Source organism: Dinoponera quadriceps, unplaced genomic scaffold, assembly GCF_001313825.1.
Source record: "Dinoponera quadriceps isolate SergipeBrazil2010 unplaced genomic scaffold, ASM131382v1 scaffold5144, whole genome shotgun sequence".
In the NCBI taxonomy this organism is placed as follows: domain Eukaryota; kingdom Metazoa; phylum Arthropoda; class Insecta; order Hymenoptera; family Formicidae; genus Dinoponera; species Dinoponera quadriceps.
This window is the reverse complement of record NW_014560308.1, coordinates 363,761-384,680: the sequence shown is the minus strand read 5'-3', so window position 1 is coordinate 384,680 and position 20,920 is coordinate 363,761. Positions and strand designations below refer to the sequence as shown.

Below are 20,920 nucleotides of genomic sequence, written 5' to 3'. Positions count from 1 at the left end.
GGACGTTAATTATGGAAAACCAGGCACTGCCACCGGTCTACCATGCCGGCAATCCTACGTCATCCGGCGCCACCCACGATCGGGCACACCGCATCCGCGTCGAGCGAGATGGAGAGCGAGACACCGCGTTAGGTGGAAGTACGGCCGATGCAACCTACTGGTTATCAGATTAGTTAGTTCGGTCCCATCGTCCGTACCGAATATCGTTAACTGCTGTCGTAATTTCGTTCCGGGCCCAGAGCCCGCGCTGCAACGTCGGGGAGAATTCGCAGTCGAGACACTTTGCAAACTTCGCCATGGAAATGCTGTGCAAACTGGCGATTGTTCTTTTTAGTCCCGGTATATTGAAAGAGAGAGAAATAGAGACAGAGAGAAAGATAGAGATAGATAGATAGATAGATAGATAGATAGATAGAGAGAGAGAGAGAGAGAGAGAGAGAGATTTTCGACGACTCTCCGTCGATTCGTTGATTAATGAACGGCGCGACGACTGGCTGTAAAAATTGTTTTTTCGCGAAAGGTTGCCGGTCGGATTTATCGGATTTTCTTATTCGGGAAACAATTAAGATCGTCGCGAGCAGCAGCGATGCAGTAGCGACGCAGCTACGCTACATCGGCGATGATAAAACCAAGATGGTATTCCGTCTCGACATCCCGGACTTATTTGCGATACGATCACGTTCGTTCTTGAACGAAAGAGACGGACGGACTCACGAGGAGAGTGTCTTTGCTCTTCCGGTGTTCCGTACGCTTGATCGATGCGCTGATAATTGTGTTAATCTTGAAATGGAAACGGCGATACATGAAGATAGATAGACAGATATATAGGTAGATAGATAGACGGACAGATAGATAGGTAGTGTGAGAGTGGGAGAGAGAGAGAGAGAGAGAGGCAACGCATGCACCCTCGCATACTCGAAACCCACCCCATAGTCAGCGTCATCTCGGGTACGCGGCGGATAATACACGACGGCGGATAATATTACTACGTATGTAGCCACGCATTATTACGCGTTATTACGCGTACCGTGGACGCGTACACGCGAGGGGGCATCGATTTCTCGCTATTATTGTCGCTTCGAATCCCCGTAGATCGGGGGACGTACCCTCGATAAATGCCCGCGTCTACTACCTCTTCCAAGTCTCGTGGGCACGCTAGTAATTGCATTCTCCTAGGTGCATATGCGCGCACACCCGGGAAAATGAGCATACGTAGGTATGGAAACGAGAAGTAAAAGCGCGTATTACGCCGTCCCTTCGACCGAGTTCTCGCGATCCTGCATAATCGACGCGATCTACGCCATTAGCGTCGGTTTTATTTTTTATTCTTTTTTCACGGCACTTTGTACGCCGTGTTTCACATGGATACGCACATATACATGCACAATGAGAAAGAACAAAACTCCCCGTATTCGGATCGGATGTACAGCGGGAGAGCCGGTGGTTTCGATAGCGACGGTTCAACCGTTGTTTATGCTCGCAAACTCCCACAAGAACAACATTAAAACATCCCGGCTGGCACGGTAACCCATGAAAATCATCAATTACACGTTTCACGATCCCGTTATTTCACAATCGCTAATTACCCGCGGAACTTTGTCCGTTATTCGTGCGCGATTTTATCATAAATATTGTTACGGGCAATTTTCCCGCAGTGGCGGTTGTTACCGCGGAGTAGTCGTGGAAAAGAAAACGGCTTTCCAGAACTCACTGCAATTATTTCTTGTCTTACGACCTCACGATCGACGGACGTGTAATCCCGGTAGTGGGTTCGTTGCGGTCGCGTGCGAACTCGAAAGCGAAAAGCTCGAGACGAGCGAACGCGCGACGCATACATATCAGTGTAGTATTCGAGCGCAATTTCTTTCATACGATATTTTTTTTTCTAGGATATTAGCCTCTTATTTCCGATTAGTCGTTCAAACTAGTCGACCTCATTTTCAAGTCTGCCGTTCCGTTTCGAGTTTGATGGACGCGCTAAGTTCGCTCCGACGAATGTATATCCAGGAATGATATTACCTGCGCGCAACCTTGCCAATTCGCCAACAGCTCATTTTAGTCTATCGCGCCGGGCAAAATTAGCATTTGTTTGAATCGTGCGAGCCACTATAATCGGAGTTTCAGAAATAATTTTAGAAAGAGACTTTCTCTCTTTCTTCATTTATGCAATTTGTAAATATATGTTGAGGTACTGAAAGCGATGAATATCGCTGTCGAATTTATGGGCATATTTTACGATTTGAACGCAAGAATAAAAAACGGGATGATAAATCGCAATTAAATGTAGAGGAATTACAGATGGAAAAGTCAATAGCCAGATGGCACGCATATTGTCCACGATAAGCGTATCCACCGTCCATTTCCGGAAATACAAATCCGTTAAATCGCACGGAAAATTTTTGGTTACGTCGGCACGCCGGCAATGCGCATTAATAAACCGTCGGAAGGGCGCTCCCTTTAGGGGGGGTTGACCAAAGGGTAGACACAGGCATATCGTCGTCGCGCTTTCCCTACGAGAACGAAGCTTTTGTTTAATTGCGTCGACCGTCACAGTACGACGGACTCGCGATGGTAATGCGTAGGGTACGCGGATTTTACGAGGGGACCCGAGATATAATGTCGTGGGTGGACTCGGAGTTGTCGTCCGTTAGGACGTATCTAACGTGGCAAGCATTTTTCATTTTCATAATGTGCATACCAAACATAAAATATCGTTCATACAAGACTTGCGTAACGTCACATCGCAACGTTATTCCGCGCTTATAAGCAATTCGTTGGTGTTTTGCACGTGTGCGTTTCGCGTAAGAAATTAATGCGGTTACGGTGGACGCACGATCGTTCTTCGTTCAATGTAGAATGTACCGGAGCGCAACGGCGCTAATCCCGATGTGTACGATACCTAAAGGCCGAGATTCACTTCGCGGGGATACGTCCGTCTCCTATAATTCACCGTGCCAGCAGATTTGTTTATAACGCGACAAAACGCGCGTGAAATCGCGCTCGTAAATCCTCGTTACCGTCGTATATATTCCTGCGCACCGATACGACCTTCGGCCCCCTCCCTTAATTTCTCTCCGCGGAAGGATACGTTTTTCTCCCTTTCTCCGTCCGCCGACTGCGTCGTAATTTGCAAAAGGCGTAATTGTTAGCTCGGAGATAGAGAGAAAGAGAGAGGGAGAGCGCGTGGGGTGGCTGTCGTAGAGCGCGGGGTGGAGAGTCTTCACCCTTCGCGCGTATATTTCACGAGTAGGTACATTTCTGAATTTTTAATCTCGCGAAATTTCACACCATAAGAGACGCGTGCTAACGCCCAAACTCGCGCGCGCGCGGTATACACGCCGCCGTCACCGTACCGAAGGCCCATTGTACGTTTATTAAACGCACACCCCCCCTCCCCCGACCAACCCTCGTGGATGTACGGCGGGTGATTCGTTTTTACCCCGTGCCGTCGTGATTCTTCCGAAACGTAAAAATCTCCCGCGCGCAAGCTTTCCGGCGCGAGCCAACCAATGGCGGGGCCTTTACGGCGGGCCTTCATCTCGGAGGGATACTGCCGAGATATTCGAGCGTACGAGTACATAAATATCCGTAACGCGAGTCTCAAAGGGTTCTCGAAGCGAACGTAGTGCACCAAGGCGACAGAGATTGTTAGTTAATACAGGAAACGCTTTCTAACAAGACTTGCGCGTATCGTATTTCCTTTTCCGACCATCGTTATTTCACCGTCGCCGTCGCCGGGTCAATATCGCATGTAGCAGAAGCTAATAACCAGCGGGCCGACGCAACCCTTTCGCACTTTATACTCGCGCGCTCGCGGAGAACAAGCCGCAGAGAGGGATGGGGAGCCGGAAAATTCGGTTGCATCGAACGCGTGGCTTCCTATCAAAAACGATGCGAGACGGCGGTATAAAAAATACGAGGTTCTTTGAAATCGTCCGCGGAAATTCAAAGCGCCCGGCGACAGTCGCGACCGCAAGGGTCTGTGCTTGTCCGCTTCAGAGAAACCCCATTTCCATACGAACGTAGATCGCGGACAGCCGTGTGTCTGCGGAACGAACGATAACCGTTCGTCGTAAAAGTGTGATGGCCCGATATTTCCAGCGGCGGGGCCATTTTCGCGGCTTGTTCCTGCTAGCGATTGATTCCAATCAGCTACGTCGGGACGCTTTGTCGAAGGATGACGGACGGCGGGACGGGACGCGACTACGAGCACCCCTCTCCCCCCCTTTATTGGTGCATCGCCGGGTCATTACTTGCTTCACTGTTAACGTTAAGTGCATCGCCTATATAGATACATGGTGTCAGGACACCGAGGTAATAACGCCCTGCACTCGTGCTGCAGGTATTCCGTGGCTGAGTGGGAACCGATTACCTCAAATTCTGCTTCCGCGATAGCGAAGCCTGTACTCCACGGTGTCGTGGCCGCGAGGATATCTCACGTTCGCCATAGCTCCGCTTTGCAATCGGAGAATTCGGATTTGTCTAGTCACCGTTCTCGTCTGACAGAGAAACGCGGCGAGTTGGATCGTCTGCTGAATGACGGCGAATTTCCTTAGCGACATTGCGACACGTTGGACGCACGAAACTGTTTTGCGCGTATCGTTTCGTCGATTTTTTATCCGCGTTACCGAACGTCCCCACCGCCGATCTTAACAAACGGACCGCGCGCTATTGGAATTCACGCGCATGTCGACGTCGACATTTAGCCACCTCCTCCTCCGTCTGAAACATCACACGGGTTCGGAAAAGTTCGCTGCAGATCTTCCCTGTAATCCGACAGTGATTCATAAGGCTATTCGCGCTAAGTGGGTCAGCGTCTCCTGTGAGTGAGAGATTAAAAAAGGAGATTAAGCGTCGGCTATCCTTTTATATTCCGTAGTATTTTAAAACGTCCGGAAGATTGCCATTTAATGGAGCACAAGCGCGATCCGCGCCACCGACTCGCCCGGATTTCAAGCAACGAAAAGTACCCCGAGCCGGATATTGAGGCTCTTGTTTTTATTACATCGTTCACCATCGTTAAATGTATACGCGCGGGCTACGTCATATGCTCGCGTTGTCGTATCCCGATTCTCCCCCGCTGCGCTCTTCCGCACGATTTTATTACAGCGCTCGAGTTTTTGACTTTTAAATATCGCTCGATTTACGAGAATGAAAGGACGTGTAACGCCGCATCGCACCTTACTGAACTCGGGGTAAGACAGGGATGCTAAAAGAAAGGCTTAATAAAAATGAAACAATCTTGAGATGTTTATTAAAACTTTTTTATAATCAACATTAATTAAATTTTGACGTTATATAATCAAATTGAGATCAAAAGAAGGAAAAAATAGAAAGGAAATCTCTCTGCGATCTCGTTTTGTCCCGAGTTTTCCTATTAACGGAAGAACAAACATAGAGGAATGCGCTGAAAAATCATTGAAATACCTCAAGAATTAATTAACATCTTCCGAGTGCCAATGATCGCATTTGACAACCGAAAATACCCAAAATTGGGATCGTATCAGATACAACGATATTATTTCAGGCGCGTTTTAATGTTTAGCACGACGCGGTTAGATGTTCTACGAATTCACCGTTTCGTATCTTCCAGATATATCTGAATCTGAACCGGTCGCTGCTTTAGTACGGATTGAGTTAAAATTTTACTGCTTAATCGAACGCTAACGTTGTATAATCGACGATGGCATTCCCTTTTAAAGCAATCAACATCGACATTTTAAGCTTCTGAAAAACAAAAATTCAACACAGTTTCCCCCTGATAGCGGGAATATTTAGCCACAAAGAAATAATTGATAATCCGAAAATATGATCGACGTGTAAGCAAGTCGTGAGAGTATTATTGGAACCAAAGATCTCGTATTTTTACCGCTTTTTTCCCTCTTTTTTACCGCGTGCTTTTAACGTTTCACTGTGTTTACATCGCTTGGCACTGGTGTTTACATCGAAGCATATTGAGACGGAAATCGGTCACCTATATTCTCATAAGAGAACGAGCTCCAACGGAGCTCACCGATTCCGCAAAAAGCCACGTGCGACTCGGCACGAAGCGATGCACGTGGAAAGTTTAGCCCAAGGGCATTCGATCGGAAAACGCCCTATCACGCAGCTTAGATCGCGTTTCGCGAGAAGCATTTACGCAAGAGCGCCGTACCGTGAAGCAAGCGCTGCAACGGCGATTATAGCGGTATAATCGAGGCGGACCGAAAATCCTTTATTATTGGATTTCGTTTAACTTTACGAATATCCCCATAAATATTTATCGATGCACCCCCGCCGGGCCGTCGACGCATCGTGCTGGTCGCGTACGTCTGTGTACCGGAAACTCACCCGCAAGCCTCGCTCCGTAGTCACCGAAGCGAAAGGCAACTTTTCTTTCGAGAGAGGTAGTCAAGTAGAGAGAAAAAGAGAGAAAGAGAAAGAGAGAGAGAGAAGAGGGCGAGCTGAATTATCGCCGGATATTGTCGTGGAATAACATATTCTGCGCGTAACAGTTTCTGGCGGGCGTCGTGCACCTCCCATCGGTTCTTTAGAGTTATCATGTACAAAACCGTCACGAAATTTTCGTCATTACGAGTCGCCGGTTGCTTTTCTGCAATACTCGCGCGAATGTTAAGTCACACGCTGCGCGGACACCGATCGAATTGTGTGAGGTCACGAGTCGTGAAGTATATCGGCCGTAATACGTTTCTATCTTCCTCGTTCCTTCGATTATACAGTTATCCGCGTTCGGGGTGGTCGCGAGAATTTTTCACTCCGCTCGTGCCAGAGATTCCACCGAGAGCCAGGAAAGAAGGTCGTCCTATAGACGGTCGTAGCGGGACAACGCGGCACGTCGTTACCCGCGCATTTCCAGTTGTTACTTAAGACAGCACAATGTCGGGCAAAGCCCGCGAAGCGCGCGCACATGGTATTATAATGCACCTGGCGCGATATACGCCGGGTTTACGAGCTCATAAACCGGAACGAACCTTAATATAAGAATGTTATAGTTTGGTTTTCATAAATTTTACCGAGAGTAACGCCGCGCACTTGGCCGATTCGACGCGTCGCGTACCTTATTCGCACATTCTGACACAGAGTTGAGAATCTACGATATGACTTTAAAGCCGTTCGCGAATATATCGGGATGATGAACGATCGTCTGGGATAAGCGAAACATCCCTAATAGTTGATACTGTATAAGATAGGGACGTAAGCGCGCACGAGAACGGGAAACTTTCGATAACCGACTGTTTTTCCGATAAAACCGCATAGCCAGAAATAGTCATGTGGTATTACGAGATCAGTAATCGTAACTTCCTTTCGGGCGACATCGACGACAACCGCGACTTCGGCGGAAGAAGAAGTACTTCACGGCGACTTCTCCCCTCGCGCGCGAGAGAGAGAAAGAGAGAAACTTCTACGACCGGCAAGGAAATTACTTTCCACCGCGCTACGTACTCCCGTTCGGCGGGGGTTTATGGTCGTGAAGCAGCGAACGACATTCGCGGCGAGAGACGAAAGGGGAGGGCTTCGACGATTCAGCACATTTTCGGTCCTTCGTGTTTCGTCGAGGCGCGCGCGTGTCATCGCCAGTGACATCGAATAGCAGCGGCGCGGAAAGTGGGTTGATCCGTTCGCCAAGATTGTGTAATTCGCTACTTTCCCGCTTTCCACACGTCGCCTCCGGTGAAATCCGATCGTTGCAACCAACGTGTGTTAATTTGAGCGATACACATGCTCCGAACAATTCGTAACGCGTGCTCTCTTAAACAAGACGTGTCGAGACACTCGTAGCTTTCAGAGTTGCAAGCCATCGAGAGCTTTTCAATCAACTAAGCTCCTTCAGCGCATCTAGATTGTTTCATTAAAAACGTATCGTCTGTATATGTGCGGCATCGACAACAAAGCGTGTCATCTCCCCTTCGGCGCGGTTAATTCAATCGCACGAATAACGACCTCGCGAATCTCGCTACGTAACTCGCGGACGCATTCAAAAGTTTTCCAGCGCGCCGCAGGATAATCGGACTTGTAGCTAAATATTCCCGCGCGACGCAGCGCGGCAGATAAGTTTGTTAAGCGGATTCCGACCGTCCCGGCTTTAAATCGGCGACTTACGCTAAAGGCGACTGTTTACCACGCAAACGTGGACACCACTCGCCGTGTCTTCGCAGCTTGGCCGGATTTTCCGGCACGCTTGTCGTCCGCGCCGATAGCTGCGAATTTACGGAGTCACGTTAAAATTGGACGCGTTCTTCTCGTCGAGTGACATTTCGATCAGAAATCAAAATTGCACGCGCGAAAAGCGCGAGTACAGTGCGACGTTGTTTGCGGAATGCCGCGAAAGTGTTGACGCATTCGTTTCATCTCGGGCGTTACAAACTTTTTGCGCTCTCTCGTCTCCCTCGCTGTCGTATTTCCGGATTACGACAGCAGGTACGCGGCCGTATCGAACGAGAGCCCACCTAATTAAGGCGTTCGTTCGACCCTATGGATTATTTAAATCAATGTCACGCTGGTCCTCGAGAGGCTCGTTAGAAATGGGGCCAATTACCATTAAGAGGTTGACTCAGAGCGGCACTACCCCCCCGTAAAAGCGAAAGAGTCCGAAATTACGCGGCCATCTCTTACCCCCGGCAATAAACTCGAAAATCTTGCAATAAACCGCCCCTTCCAGAGAATGGAGCGAGAGGGAGAGAAGGGGGAACCGGGAGAGAAGAAGAGAGAAAGGACCGTCATTTCGTACATGTCGCTGTATGTACATACTGTATATGACATGCTGTGCGATTTATACGTGTGTGTGTGTGTACTCGAAAGCGGGGTACCAGCGACGTTTCTCAGCGCTCTCACGGCGCTGCCACCCCGCAATATCTGGCGGAATTAGTTGTCGCCCGGGTTCCGGGGTTAAAGGGGTTGCTAGACAACTGGTTAAAAGGATTATCCCTGCTTACGTTACTCGGCCCGGCTAATGCCCCACGCATTATTAAATCATTCCTAGAACCGTCGCGGAGCGGGCTACTGCCGGATGCCGTAAGACACGAGCCCAGTTCTCGCCCGCCACTGGATATCCCCGCTGACGTTACTTAGAGAGTAACCGCCACGAAAACAGGGAGAGTTAGTCCTCTCAGAGAGGACTCCTACACCGCAATCGCCGCCGAGCTGTATCCCTTAGCACTCGACCCGAAGTTCAAAGAAGTCGCTCTCGCCAAAAGGGCGTCAGAATATAGACGTTTCTCGCTTCGCAAGGCGGCGACGCGCAGTCGGGGCTTTCTCACTGTTTGTCGTTTAACGGATCACGGAGGACGAGAGGATGTTTGTGGAGCTTACTGCGCGAATCGAGGCCCGGACTAAGGCCGGAGTGTGGTGACTCCGGTCAATTTTTTGACCGGGGAGAATGTTTCGGCCACTGCGACGGAGAAAGAAGCGCGCGCGAGAAATTGAGCCTCTTTTCCCGGAGCGCGCTCTAGATTTTCGACAAATTGAATTCGTATGAACAATCCTCCGGTGGAAAGCCGCTCGTAAAAAGATAAAGTCAAACAGAAGTTGCCGTGAAAGTTCCCACTTTAGCTGCACGTCACCTGAATGAACAATGAACTTCCTGCGCCAAATGGGACCGAAGCGCTCGCGATTACGCAAATCTGCCATAATTCACACGAGCACCATCGTTCGCTCTGAGGTTACACGACTGCTTACCATACTGAAAGTTCTTTAATCCGCGGATTCGAACGGGACCGACTGCCTCGCGTCGTGAAGGAAACTCGGTTCGAAGCGTGTAACGTTCGGTAGCGCAGCTGCCTGCCGTAGTTTCTCTCTCGCGTCTCGCTTTCTTCCTCCTTTTTTTTTTCCCTCTACTTCTCTTTTCCCGTTTCCTTCTTCTTCTTCCTCTTACTTTTCTCATTTCTTCGCCCGCGGACGAGCGCCAGTCGAATAGCTTTCCATTTAAAGTTATGGTCACTGAAATCCTCCTGGAACTGTCCGCGTGGGTGCAGCGAACAGCGAAGTCATTGTTCCGCAGGTCGGTCGTTCATTTGCCGGCGTTGCATGCCGGTCCGCAGCAGCCCGGAGAGTCTCGCTTGCAGGTGCGGCTGCCTGCACCCGCGCGGAGCTCGCGGTAGCCCGTGTGATCCCTTTACGCCCCTCGAGTTTATGGGTGCAGCCATCGTGTCCACGTTTGCTGCCGGCTTTACCATCGAAGCGTGACACGACCCTGGCCGTCGGTAACTCTGTACACCCTATCGCGAGCACGGAAGCTTGGCGAGCTCTCTCGCTGTCGAGGGCTTGTGTCGCGAAGGACAAGGAGAGATACGACCGGACGGGAATAACGGGATAGCGATCTCTCTCGAGGATCGTTGCAGATCGCTTCCCGGAGGAATGATTTCTGTCGTACTTCCGGCACTTCCTCTTAATGAAAATTTCGTGGTTCTCTTGTAGCGGCGCAAACCGTTGCGGGGAAAGAAGGTCGTGTCTCGTATGCAAATAGACGTTAACAGAAAGTAATCTGCCATCGGTTTATCACGCTAAGGATTTACGTTGAATTACCTAAATAAATAATAGTTATCTGGCCGAATTGTTCGATTAACGTATTCTTAATTTACAACGCAACGAATATGAATCAATATCGTGTAACGTTCGAAATTTTGACGCTACTCTGACGCTCTTAAGCAGTGTCTACAATGAGAATTTAAAGCGTAAGATTTCAGCTTTAAGCCTTAAGAAACTAACCAATCCCAATCGATCATTCTTCTCATTATTCGGCTGTGATTGGCCTATTTCTTAGGGCTTAAGGCTTAAAAAGTCTTACGCCTTAAATTCTCATTTTAAGCACTGCTCCAAAGATTGTTTGCACTTAGAGGGCTTATAGACTAATAAGAACTTACTTTGACGACACTTTACAATTTCTCTCTTGAATCTTTAATTCTGCAGATTGAATTTTAATGCTATCTTCAACAACCTATTTTGACGTTAAAACAGCGAAAACGAAAATTGAAGACATCATCGGGGTTAAAATAGAAGTTATATTATTAGAATTGAAATTGTGTGTGTGAACCTACTTTGCTATCTTAGCTCCTAAGTTGCAGAATTAAAAGTTTAACATAGGATCAAAACTTCGTCTCGGAATTTCACGGTTACGTATCTCTATCTGCATAATACAAAGTGACTTTCAGTAAGTCGTTATTTATTCGATGAACGTCGCTTAGCGCTCTCCCGTGTGCATCGCCTTCCAGAGTGCCGGTATTGACAGGTCTCACGCGAATTGGTTGCACTAACGTTATTGGAAGTTAATAACCTTGATGACTAATGCAAACATCAAACCGCGATCACTGCTAGAAGTACGAATGGAAGTAATGAATTGGATCGTGTGTCCATATTAAGTGTCGATGATTACGACGATGCATCAATCAACAGGTGAGCTCAATCGAGCGATTTCAGACCGCCGTGATTAATGCGTAAGAGTAATGTGTACCAGCGCTCGGGCAAATATGGGTTACGGCCGACTTAATTAATCGCGTTACCGCCCGCTGGCCGACGTTGTTGTCAACCGCGCTCGTGGCCGCGGAGTGCAAGCACAATCGCGCGCGAGCGACAGCTTATGCGAGCGTTTTGTATTTTTCAAAGTTCACTGATGGAAACGTGACGGGCTCGATGTAAAAATTGCGAACGACCGAAAGCACTCGCGCGTGCGATATCGCGGACATCCGAAATCAATTCCCAAAACGCTAAACGCTGCCACGATCGAGGGAGCGAGCGGGCAAGCGCGCGCGCGATACGCAGCGAGCATTGATCGGGGGCACCGCAGCGGAACGAAAGCGCTCCAAACCAGACTCTCGCTCGCCTATTCACGAGGGAAAAATATATTTTTACACAACAGCTTAATCCGAAAATAATTCGACTTTATGGTGACATTTAGCCGCGCATCGGCGGCGGCGGTGATGGTGGCGGTGGTGGCGGCAGTCTCGGGGGAGAACGAGCGCATCGTGCTGCTTCCGCCCCGTCCCACGTGCACGGTTAATTGTTAGACACGTGTGTGCAAGTCCAATTAAACCATTATGCGAGGGGCGCGAAGCGGTGGAGTAACAGAAATATAAAATCTCGGCGGAGAGCAATAATTCACCGGCGTTTCCGCGTCGAGTTTCGCTCACCTCGGCGTTTTAACTGGTTTTTATAGTTTCTCGCGTTTCGCTCGTTACAGTCCCGAGGTTTTGCATTCGTCGCGACTACCTTACCGGCTGTAACACGGTCGTTAAACACCAACGCGACCCCGTCGCGCAAAAAGGGCGGGAAAAAGAACAGGACAAAAGAAATATACCGTATATACGACCGACTGCGTGACTCGCCTCGCGAAATTCGAGTCGTCGTCGTCGTCGCTTCGCGCCGTGTCGCGTCGCCTCGCGGCAGCGTAGCGTGGCGTAGCGTAGCGTCGCACCGCGACGGGTACGTTCAACCGCTGTTATTTTCGGGATTTGCAGGCGAGAATGGAAAGCCGATGTACCGCTAACGAGAACTCGCGCGCGATACAAACCCCCGCCCGTAAGAGCACGCCGCAATTTTTCCATCGCAATTTTATTCTCGGCCGCGTTCGCGCGTGTAGGTGTCCTGTGCGCTCCGGTCGGGCGCGATGACGAAGGAAACGCGAAAACCACGACCACGTGAAAACACGTTGTCGATGAGGGGCGCGACGAGGCGGCGGGAGTGCTCGCGCGCCAGTCGGTCGGGAATAAGTTATGAACTCTATGCATTTTAAATGACTAAATCTCTGGGCCGAACGTACTCTTTGCTGGATTTTTCCAAGCGAGAAATGCATTATTGGCCCGGCAATCTCCCCAGACACCGCGGCGTGTCGGCGTGCTACGTGCGGTGTTATCGCGCGTTACAACTGCTTGTTCTCGTGCTTCGAGAGGACGCAACGCGCCACCCCCTTCTTATTCCTTGCGCCACCCTCCCGTTTCGCGGCAGTCGAGTGGTTGCGCTTACGTGGCCGGCGTCTTCGCGGAGCGAGACGCCCGGGGACGTTGCTGCACGTGCGTGAAGCCACTACGCGCCCGTTGTTTCCGCAGACGGCGATATCGTTGTCAGGTAGAATGCGAGTGCGTGAAATCTTCTAAAGGTAAGATTTGTTCGCTGGAGGATACTAGCGACGAAAAATAATGCAATAGTTGGATCTCTTCTCACCTCCGTGCGACCGAAAAGGCGACGAAATAAATGGAAAAAAATAGACAAGTACATGGAAAAAAGGAATTAGCTGTCCATATAATACAACAGAAATCTAGTCACCAGATTTAGTTTTTAGCTGCGGAAGCTGAAAACTAGGTGCAGGGACAAAAAGAATCAGCCAAATTAAATTTCAATTGTATTATATGGACAGCGAATTTTTACCCGTGGAAGCTACTTTTCAGCTGTGGGAGCTACTTCTTTTTTTTCCGTGTACGAAGATTATATAAAGAGCGAAGAAGTCCGGTATGCTTATTTGAACGATAGAATTTTGTGATGACCGAGATTTATGTCTATCGTTTTAGATATTTCGATCAGTATGTAACACCGCTGTTGTAAACAGAGCAGAGATTGGGGAAATAACGATTTCGGGGATAAGTCACGAGTGAACGGACCGCTTCAATATTTACGCGACCGCACAACACACTATTATGTAAACGGATGAAATTTTATCGTCGCTCTCGCGTATGCAAATCGCAAAGGAAAATAAAATTTGCATCGCGCCCTTTTTCCCGGCCGCCCTTTTAGAACTTCGGAATCCAATCCGACGGTGCGCACTTTCAAATTCAATATGGTACCGCGGGTGCGCGCATATGGCGGTGTGTATCTCCGCGGGATCATAAATATAATGGTCCTAGGGCACGGGCGGGGTAACGTACCATATACAAAATTAAGAATTTTTGCGCCAAACGAGCGCGAAATTTTCGTCGGGGGGGAATTCAATTTGTCGAGAAAAAAACTCGTCGAATTCGCGGGGATGTCCGGCGATTTTGCCGACATCCCGTTTAGTATAACGCGCCGCGATTATCGCGACTTAAATTCGCCGCGCAGGCTCGTTTTATATTGGCTGTTTCGATGTAAATTTATTAAAAAGACGCCGGCTGGAACAACCGCCGCGCCGCGAGACATTCTCCACGGCAAATTAGATTACTACCCACTCATCAATTTCCTCTCTTCCGCTCGGTCGCGTTATCTGAAGAATTAATAAAGGCCGGACCGGCGGAAAGGTAGGGATGGGGGACGGTGCGCGCGGAGTACCACTTTCAATTCCGCATTTGCATAAAATAATCCATAACGGCTGGACGTAGTGAGAAATTACACCGTGCTGCGGGCGATCTCGAGTACCAACCCGGGGCGCCGGTCGAGTGGAGGTATTTATTATAGAAAATCGATTTCAAACGGAGGAACGCGCGCGCGACCCAGACGATTCAGTAAGAAATCAGAGCCGGCTTCTTACCTTGCGTACTATTGTCGCTGTGGAATCAGCCAATAACGTTTCCAATTATTTAAAAAAAAGCAAAAGGAGAAAGGGAAGAAAAGAAGAGAGAGAGAGAGAGAGAGAGATACCCGGAGGGAAAAGAAAAGAGAATGAGCAAAGCACTATCATTTCGCCGATCCGAAGCTTTAACGCGTGACACATAGTATGCGTGTTCGAAAGTGCCATTTCGCGCCGGTTCTGTGTACGCGCGGGCTTTCAACAAAAAAATGCGCAACTGGCACTCTAAAAGCACGCTCGTGCCGATCGGCGAGGCACGGAACGATATCACGCGGCAGATTTTTGCCATAGTACACAGAGAGAGAGAGAGAGAGAGACTCACCTTTTAGACACGCCGCGCCAGCATTTGCGTGCGCTCGTTGGCGAAAAGGCCGACGAAGCGTGCAACATTTATTAACCCCTCTTCCCTGTAACGACGCGGAATCTCATATACCACACATCGGGCGTGCAGATATCTCTCTCTCTAAAGCCACGACGCTCCGTTTCCATTAAACACGTCGTACCGCGGCCGGGAAGCCAATTTTTTTTTTCTTTTCCTACGACGGACGGTCGTATATCTTAAATCAGTTTTACGAGCGGCATCCTTGGTACACGGAGGGGGAGAGGGGTATGGGCGACGTGGGACACCACGCGGGCGAGGGTGTGGATGCAAGCGGTTTGCAGTATTGATGCGTTCTTGGTGCGCGCCGAAGAAGGGGTCGAGGTCTCTCTCGGAGGTCACGTCATTTCGTGTTATTAAATTTATATAGACGACGGCGCGGACCTCTCTGATCCCAGCGACGTAGATTTGTCAGGAGGGCGGTGACCCCGTGGGCCTTGCGGGAATTCAATATTGCACTTTCCCGTGTCTCCGTTCTCCTCCTACCCCGAAGCTCCGTTCTTCTACCCTCTTGGGGAGGCACAGCCGGCAAATGTTTGTGAAACTAATGCAACCGTTCTGAGATTTGATGACACAAAGAGCGAGAGGGAAAGATAAAGGGAAGAGAGAAAGGGAGTGAGCGAAGGATATACGATGAGCAACACGAGGATACGAGCGACAGTTAATCTTTCGCTCAAGAGTGATGACGTTTTCGACGGGCAACGCGGGAAGTATAATATTTACGTGACGGCGGTGACGACGAGGGATGAGCAAAAAAATGAAATAAATTGTTAATCGTGTCTATGGAAACGCAAAATGTACGATTATATCGCACGTGAATACGTATACGTTGATCGTAGGAGAAAGATGCTTCTACTTATTGGACGAGTTTGAAAGTCCATGAAGATGATATTACATTCTGTAAGAAATTAAAGTTCCGGGAATTTTTAAAAGCGAGGTAAAGCCTTGAGAAAAGCCCGTTTAATAATTTTGATTAAGCTTTCTTAATTTCCACCTTAATCTGAGAACAATCAATACTTTCCTCTTGCGCGATAATCTAATTTTACTCGTTAATTTTTATCTCGAAGAGTAGCGACTGCACGTCTATCAGAAGCGCGAAGAAGTTTTAGATTCCGACGAATTTTTCTTTAATCGCTACAAGCTTTATATATAAAAATGACGATATCGAGAATTATGTAGAACATCGCTCCTTCAACTAGCGTTATCGAAGGGGATCAATCTCACGTCATGATATCAATATTAAAATATCGAAGTGAAATATATCAATTGCCACCGAGTTACGTTACATATAGAAGTGCAGGGGCGCAGGGCGCGTTTCAACAGTGTTGCTTTCTCGTAATACAAAGTTACGTGAAAGTAACGTAAGTAACGTAAAGTTTACTTAACGCGGATGAAATGCGGACTATTTCCTACTCTCGTGCTAGGTCAGCTGGCCGCTGGACCACGCGGTCGTTGACCTCGCAAATGCACGCAAAGTTTATAGGGTGTCATCGTTTCATTAAAACCAAACGTACCGAAACTCGAAAGGATTGTACATAACTCGTGAGCGAGTTGAGGAAATAAAAGATTTTGACGAATGGGAGGCATTAAATACGGTATATAACGGAGGATCACATAAAGTTATCACGTTTATAGGATAAAGTTAGTTACATAGGAAAAGAGTTAGTCTTAAATGAAGAATAGATATTCTCATATGTAAATAAAAATGTTATTATCTTTTTAGAAGATTTTTAGTCTTGATTTTATTTAATTTGTATTGATGTAAATATTACTTGAACTTAATTCAAGACTAAAAATCTTCTAAAATTATAATATTGTTGTTTATGTATGAGAATCTCTATTCTTGATTTATAAGACCAATTTTTTTCTATATATTTAAGCGCTAAACTTTGTTTATATTGATATTTTTATAATACTCTTCAGTTGTGGAATAATGCGTTTTATCGATTATAAGAGATCAGCATAAAACGGTTTATCGAAGTGAGCAAGATAACGCTTCGTTAATACCGAATGCGCCGAAACTCGAAAAGACTGTAATTCGTGACTGTGAACGAATCGACGGAATAAAAGAGTTTGACATATGAGAATCATAAACACAATATAAAATAGGATCATAAATCTGCCATGTTTATATGGCAAAGCTTATAGCTATTTAAGCGCCAAATTGTTCATTAACATTCTTATGACATTCTTGAATTGTGGATTCATTTAACCGACTGCATAAGAGATAAGTGTAAAACAATTTAAAGCAAATGCAGCATATTAGCTTCGCAATTATCTCATCTCTATTGCGGAACTTATATTTCATGCTGCCTGCATATAAGCTCTCGCTCTCGCTTTTAATTAATTAATTAACATCGGATTATTAGTACATATCCATTATTCGGATTTGAGATTATAGAGTATATATACGATACCGCGTTCGACTTCGTATTTACGCGAAGTATACAACAATATTTGAATAGAGACCCACACGCACCTCAATTACAGCTTATATAGATATGATTATAAAATAATTAAGAATTTTTTTCGGAGTCATATACTGCTCTTGCGTTTCTCGTTGAAAAAATCAATGCAACTTACAATAAAGCATGTGTTAGGTCCCGGGAATTCCGCGAATATTAATAATAATAGCCATAAATCATTATAAAAAAATCTGGCGAATCTGTAAAGAAAGGAATTTATAACATTCGGATCGCGTAAATTACGAACCACCTTACGTAATTCACGACAGAGTAAGATGAACCTTCCGGTCTATGATCTGTTTCATAAACAGGCAAATATGTGCAGGACTCGAGAGTGCGAGAATAGTCACTGTATTCCTTCTTTAGAACGTAACACATGCACTATAAGATTAAATGCACTGTAAACATTGGAATTGTACGTTCACCATTTCACGTTGAAGTCCACCGACGAAATTCTTCATCCAAAACCGCATCCGTCCAGCATCTTTCTGCCCTTCCGTTGGATCCAGCTGTTGTTTCACGTCGATTGTACTTCACTAGTTTCATTCATTTCAGTGCACTCGCGACCGCGATTATCTTGACGAAAGCAAATTGACGGATTCGAAATTATTTATTTAATATTCGATCATCTCAATATTCTACCTGCGATTAATCTTTACGATTAGTCTTCTTAATATTAATAACCAATATAATACTACTAAATTATATAATTTTTTTAAGTGCAGATAGATTACATGTGACAAGCAAATATTAAATAATTTGATAAAAATGAATCTATGTAATTGTAATGGAGGTTCGATTTTTGTATTACTTCTTATTATTGATTTTACTGGCGTCGAAAATTCCGACAAGATTTAGAGATTCCAAAGGAATGAAAAATAAATCGGTATAAGAACTCACAAGGTCCACTTATATTTTACAAAAACGCCAATAGGAAGATTTAAATTTAAATTCAATATTATAATATGACTCACATAATAGGAGAAAAAGAATTTGCGTTGGCAAATTCAAAATGAAACTTGTAGCACAAGCAGTATTATTATTGACATAAGTCTACAATACTTCCGATATTTATGGTCGATTCTAAATTTCGATTTAGAAAAGTACAATAAATTCCAGTATTTCGAACACACTCGTGAATACCGGATTTTCAATTTCACATTCCCGAATTGTTTTTTCGTACTGTATCGTACAGTGTTATATTTCAGACAGAATATAAAAAAAATAAAAATAAACATCGTAACGATCACGAACGATCAATGCGTTTAAAGTATTTCGCAAGAAAGTAAGTGGAAATAATAACTAAATAACTGTGTGCCTCTTTCTATCAATGATTGCCTCGATATTGAATTTAATTGGCCAAAGTATATCTGTTTACAAGACATAATCGCAATGTAAACATGCGAATGAAGAATATAGAAAATCAATGACCGCGATGATCGCAAAATCTGTCAGTGGGAGCAAAGTAATCATTCCGAGTCCCGTATGTGGTGGCGCAAATCTGATGTGCATTATAGAATGCTTGAAACAATTAGAGGATCAGCCTGAATGGATAATTCTGTTTAATAATCATATATCGAATTAAATTTGATAACAGCTAAAACATTCACATAAATTTGCTTATTACAAATTGAAAATAATTATATTTAACAAAAGAGAGAAATTTCGATGTTTTAAATATATATTAAATAATATATAAGCATTTAAAGAAATAATCTTCTGATTGTTTCGAGCAGTATTTTTTTTTCAACAATAAAATTCAATATGCAAAATTCTACGAGCAAAATGTAAGTTGCATTGATCTTCACGAGAGTTCATAAACACTTATCACCTCAAATACATATATCCGTCACTTTTCAACTTTTATATTCATGTTTTCAACTCACCAAAATATCAGAAACTCAGAGCTCGCCACATTCTACAAGATCCATATCTGGAACACAAAAATGTAGGTTTATTATTAGTTAGATCTACAGACGCAGCGTAACGAAAAAAATGAGCGTAGTATAAATACGCTAACACTTCGCAGTCATAACTCAAAATGATTTCATTTTAACAACCAAGTGTCAGTTTTTGATCGCAGAGTGAAACGAAAAAAAATACAGGAAGTCTGTAAATTTACCTTCGAGCCGACCCTATTCGGCCTGAACCGGATCCTCCGGTGCGACTTCCGCATCCACCGAAATTGCGTATCCCGTGATATCGCATCTGCTTCGTAGCAATAAGCTCCGCGCGAGATCTGTAAGATATATTTCTAGATAGTTATATCGACAGGGGGATTGTTGACGAATCAAAAGTATGGAGGTATTGAAATACCGAGTTATATCAAGAATATACATCTTCATTATATATTTCTGTATTAAAGTTAGCGGAGAAACAAAGTATGGTACTTCTTAAAATCTTCTCGTGATGTCTCACGACAGTCTCGGCACGATTATCATACGCGCGAAACATCGTAACATGCCTTAAATCGCTCCGATCAATTTGGAAAATTTTGGAGTTAGCGTGCGACATGTTACGACGTGATCGTCTCAACGACACACACAGTCTATTGAGACACAACATTCATGTTTTTGTTTACGCGGCAAAGTGACTTTTGGCGAACCTGGTCACGCTTGAGCGAGCCGTTTGTTTACATTCTTCAACACTCCCGCAACGTTACGATGTATCAGTATTATGTGCTGTATCATACGATTCAGATTTTCTCAATATGTCTCTCGAGATAGCATTGATTGCACTTCCGTGCCTCGTACCGCTGATTATCGAAAGATCCAGAGAATTCATAATTATGATTGCTGTTTTGATTTAACGATTAACGCAAGAAACTTACCGTAAATCCGACGAAGGACTGCACGCTTTACACGTAAAATACTTGTATTTTCCGGCTGATGCCTGTGCAATCCCGCTCGATACAGGTCAATGGCCGCCTCAAAATGGACTCGTCCTTCGTTGCCTCTCGGCGTTGTGGAAACCGCCAGCGCCATCTCGGTTGGTAGCGTGCCTAGCGAGAACTACTCTACTAACTCCCGCCAAATCTCAGTCGATTATACATTTCTTAACATTAACAACACGTAAGTAGGATTGCAATGCGCTTGCGCGGGCTTATCAGAAAAATGTTGTATAACATTTTATAATGGCATATTCCTCATAGAGCTCAGGTATAATCGAGAATTCTAATACGAGCTTTATTCCTCAAACAAATATTAAGTTTAATCATTCATTTTAAGCGGCATAAATTTGACTGTTCAGGGAAAAATGATTGTGTATAAATTTTGTGTATATATGACCATATATAATCATATGTAATTATATATGTCCTACATCTAAAAAATTTTGTTATACAATGCAATTGAAGTAAATGCTTATGTTTATGGCTAACCACGATGTAAATACAATCAATTCGATCAAAATATAATTATTAATTCAATCAAAATATTTCTTCCGCTTTTCATTCAACAGTGTTTTTATTCCGTGCGGACGTATATAAATTACATATGATTATATATAATTACGTATAATTTTACATGATTATATGTATAATCTTTTTTCCCCGGGTAACTATCAACACGATATTATCAGCCAACTTTGATTGCTCGCCGACTCGGAAAT

General features: G+C 45.5%; 1 long non-coding RNA gene across 1 annotated transcript in view; it reads right to left on the bottom strand.

Annotated features, from left to right (window-relative positions):
• Positions 1-20,231, bottom strand: part of LOC106750723 — a 258,312-nt gene extending 238,081 nt beyond the window's left edge. The window contains exons 1-3 of the long non-coding RNA XR_001374978.1: positions 20,142-20,231; positions 19,434-19,550; positions 19,198-19,244 (exon numbers count right to left, since the gene is read on the bottom strand). This is a non-coding gene — a long non-coding RNA (uncharacterized LOC106750723). The remainder of the gene's footprint in view (positions 1-19,197; positions 19,245-19,433; positions 19,551-20,141) is intronic.
• Positions 20,232-20,920: the final 689 nt, after the last annotated feature.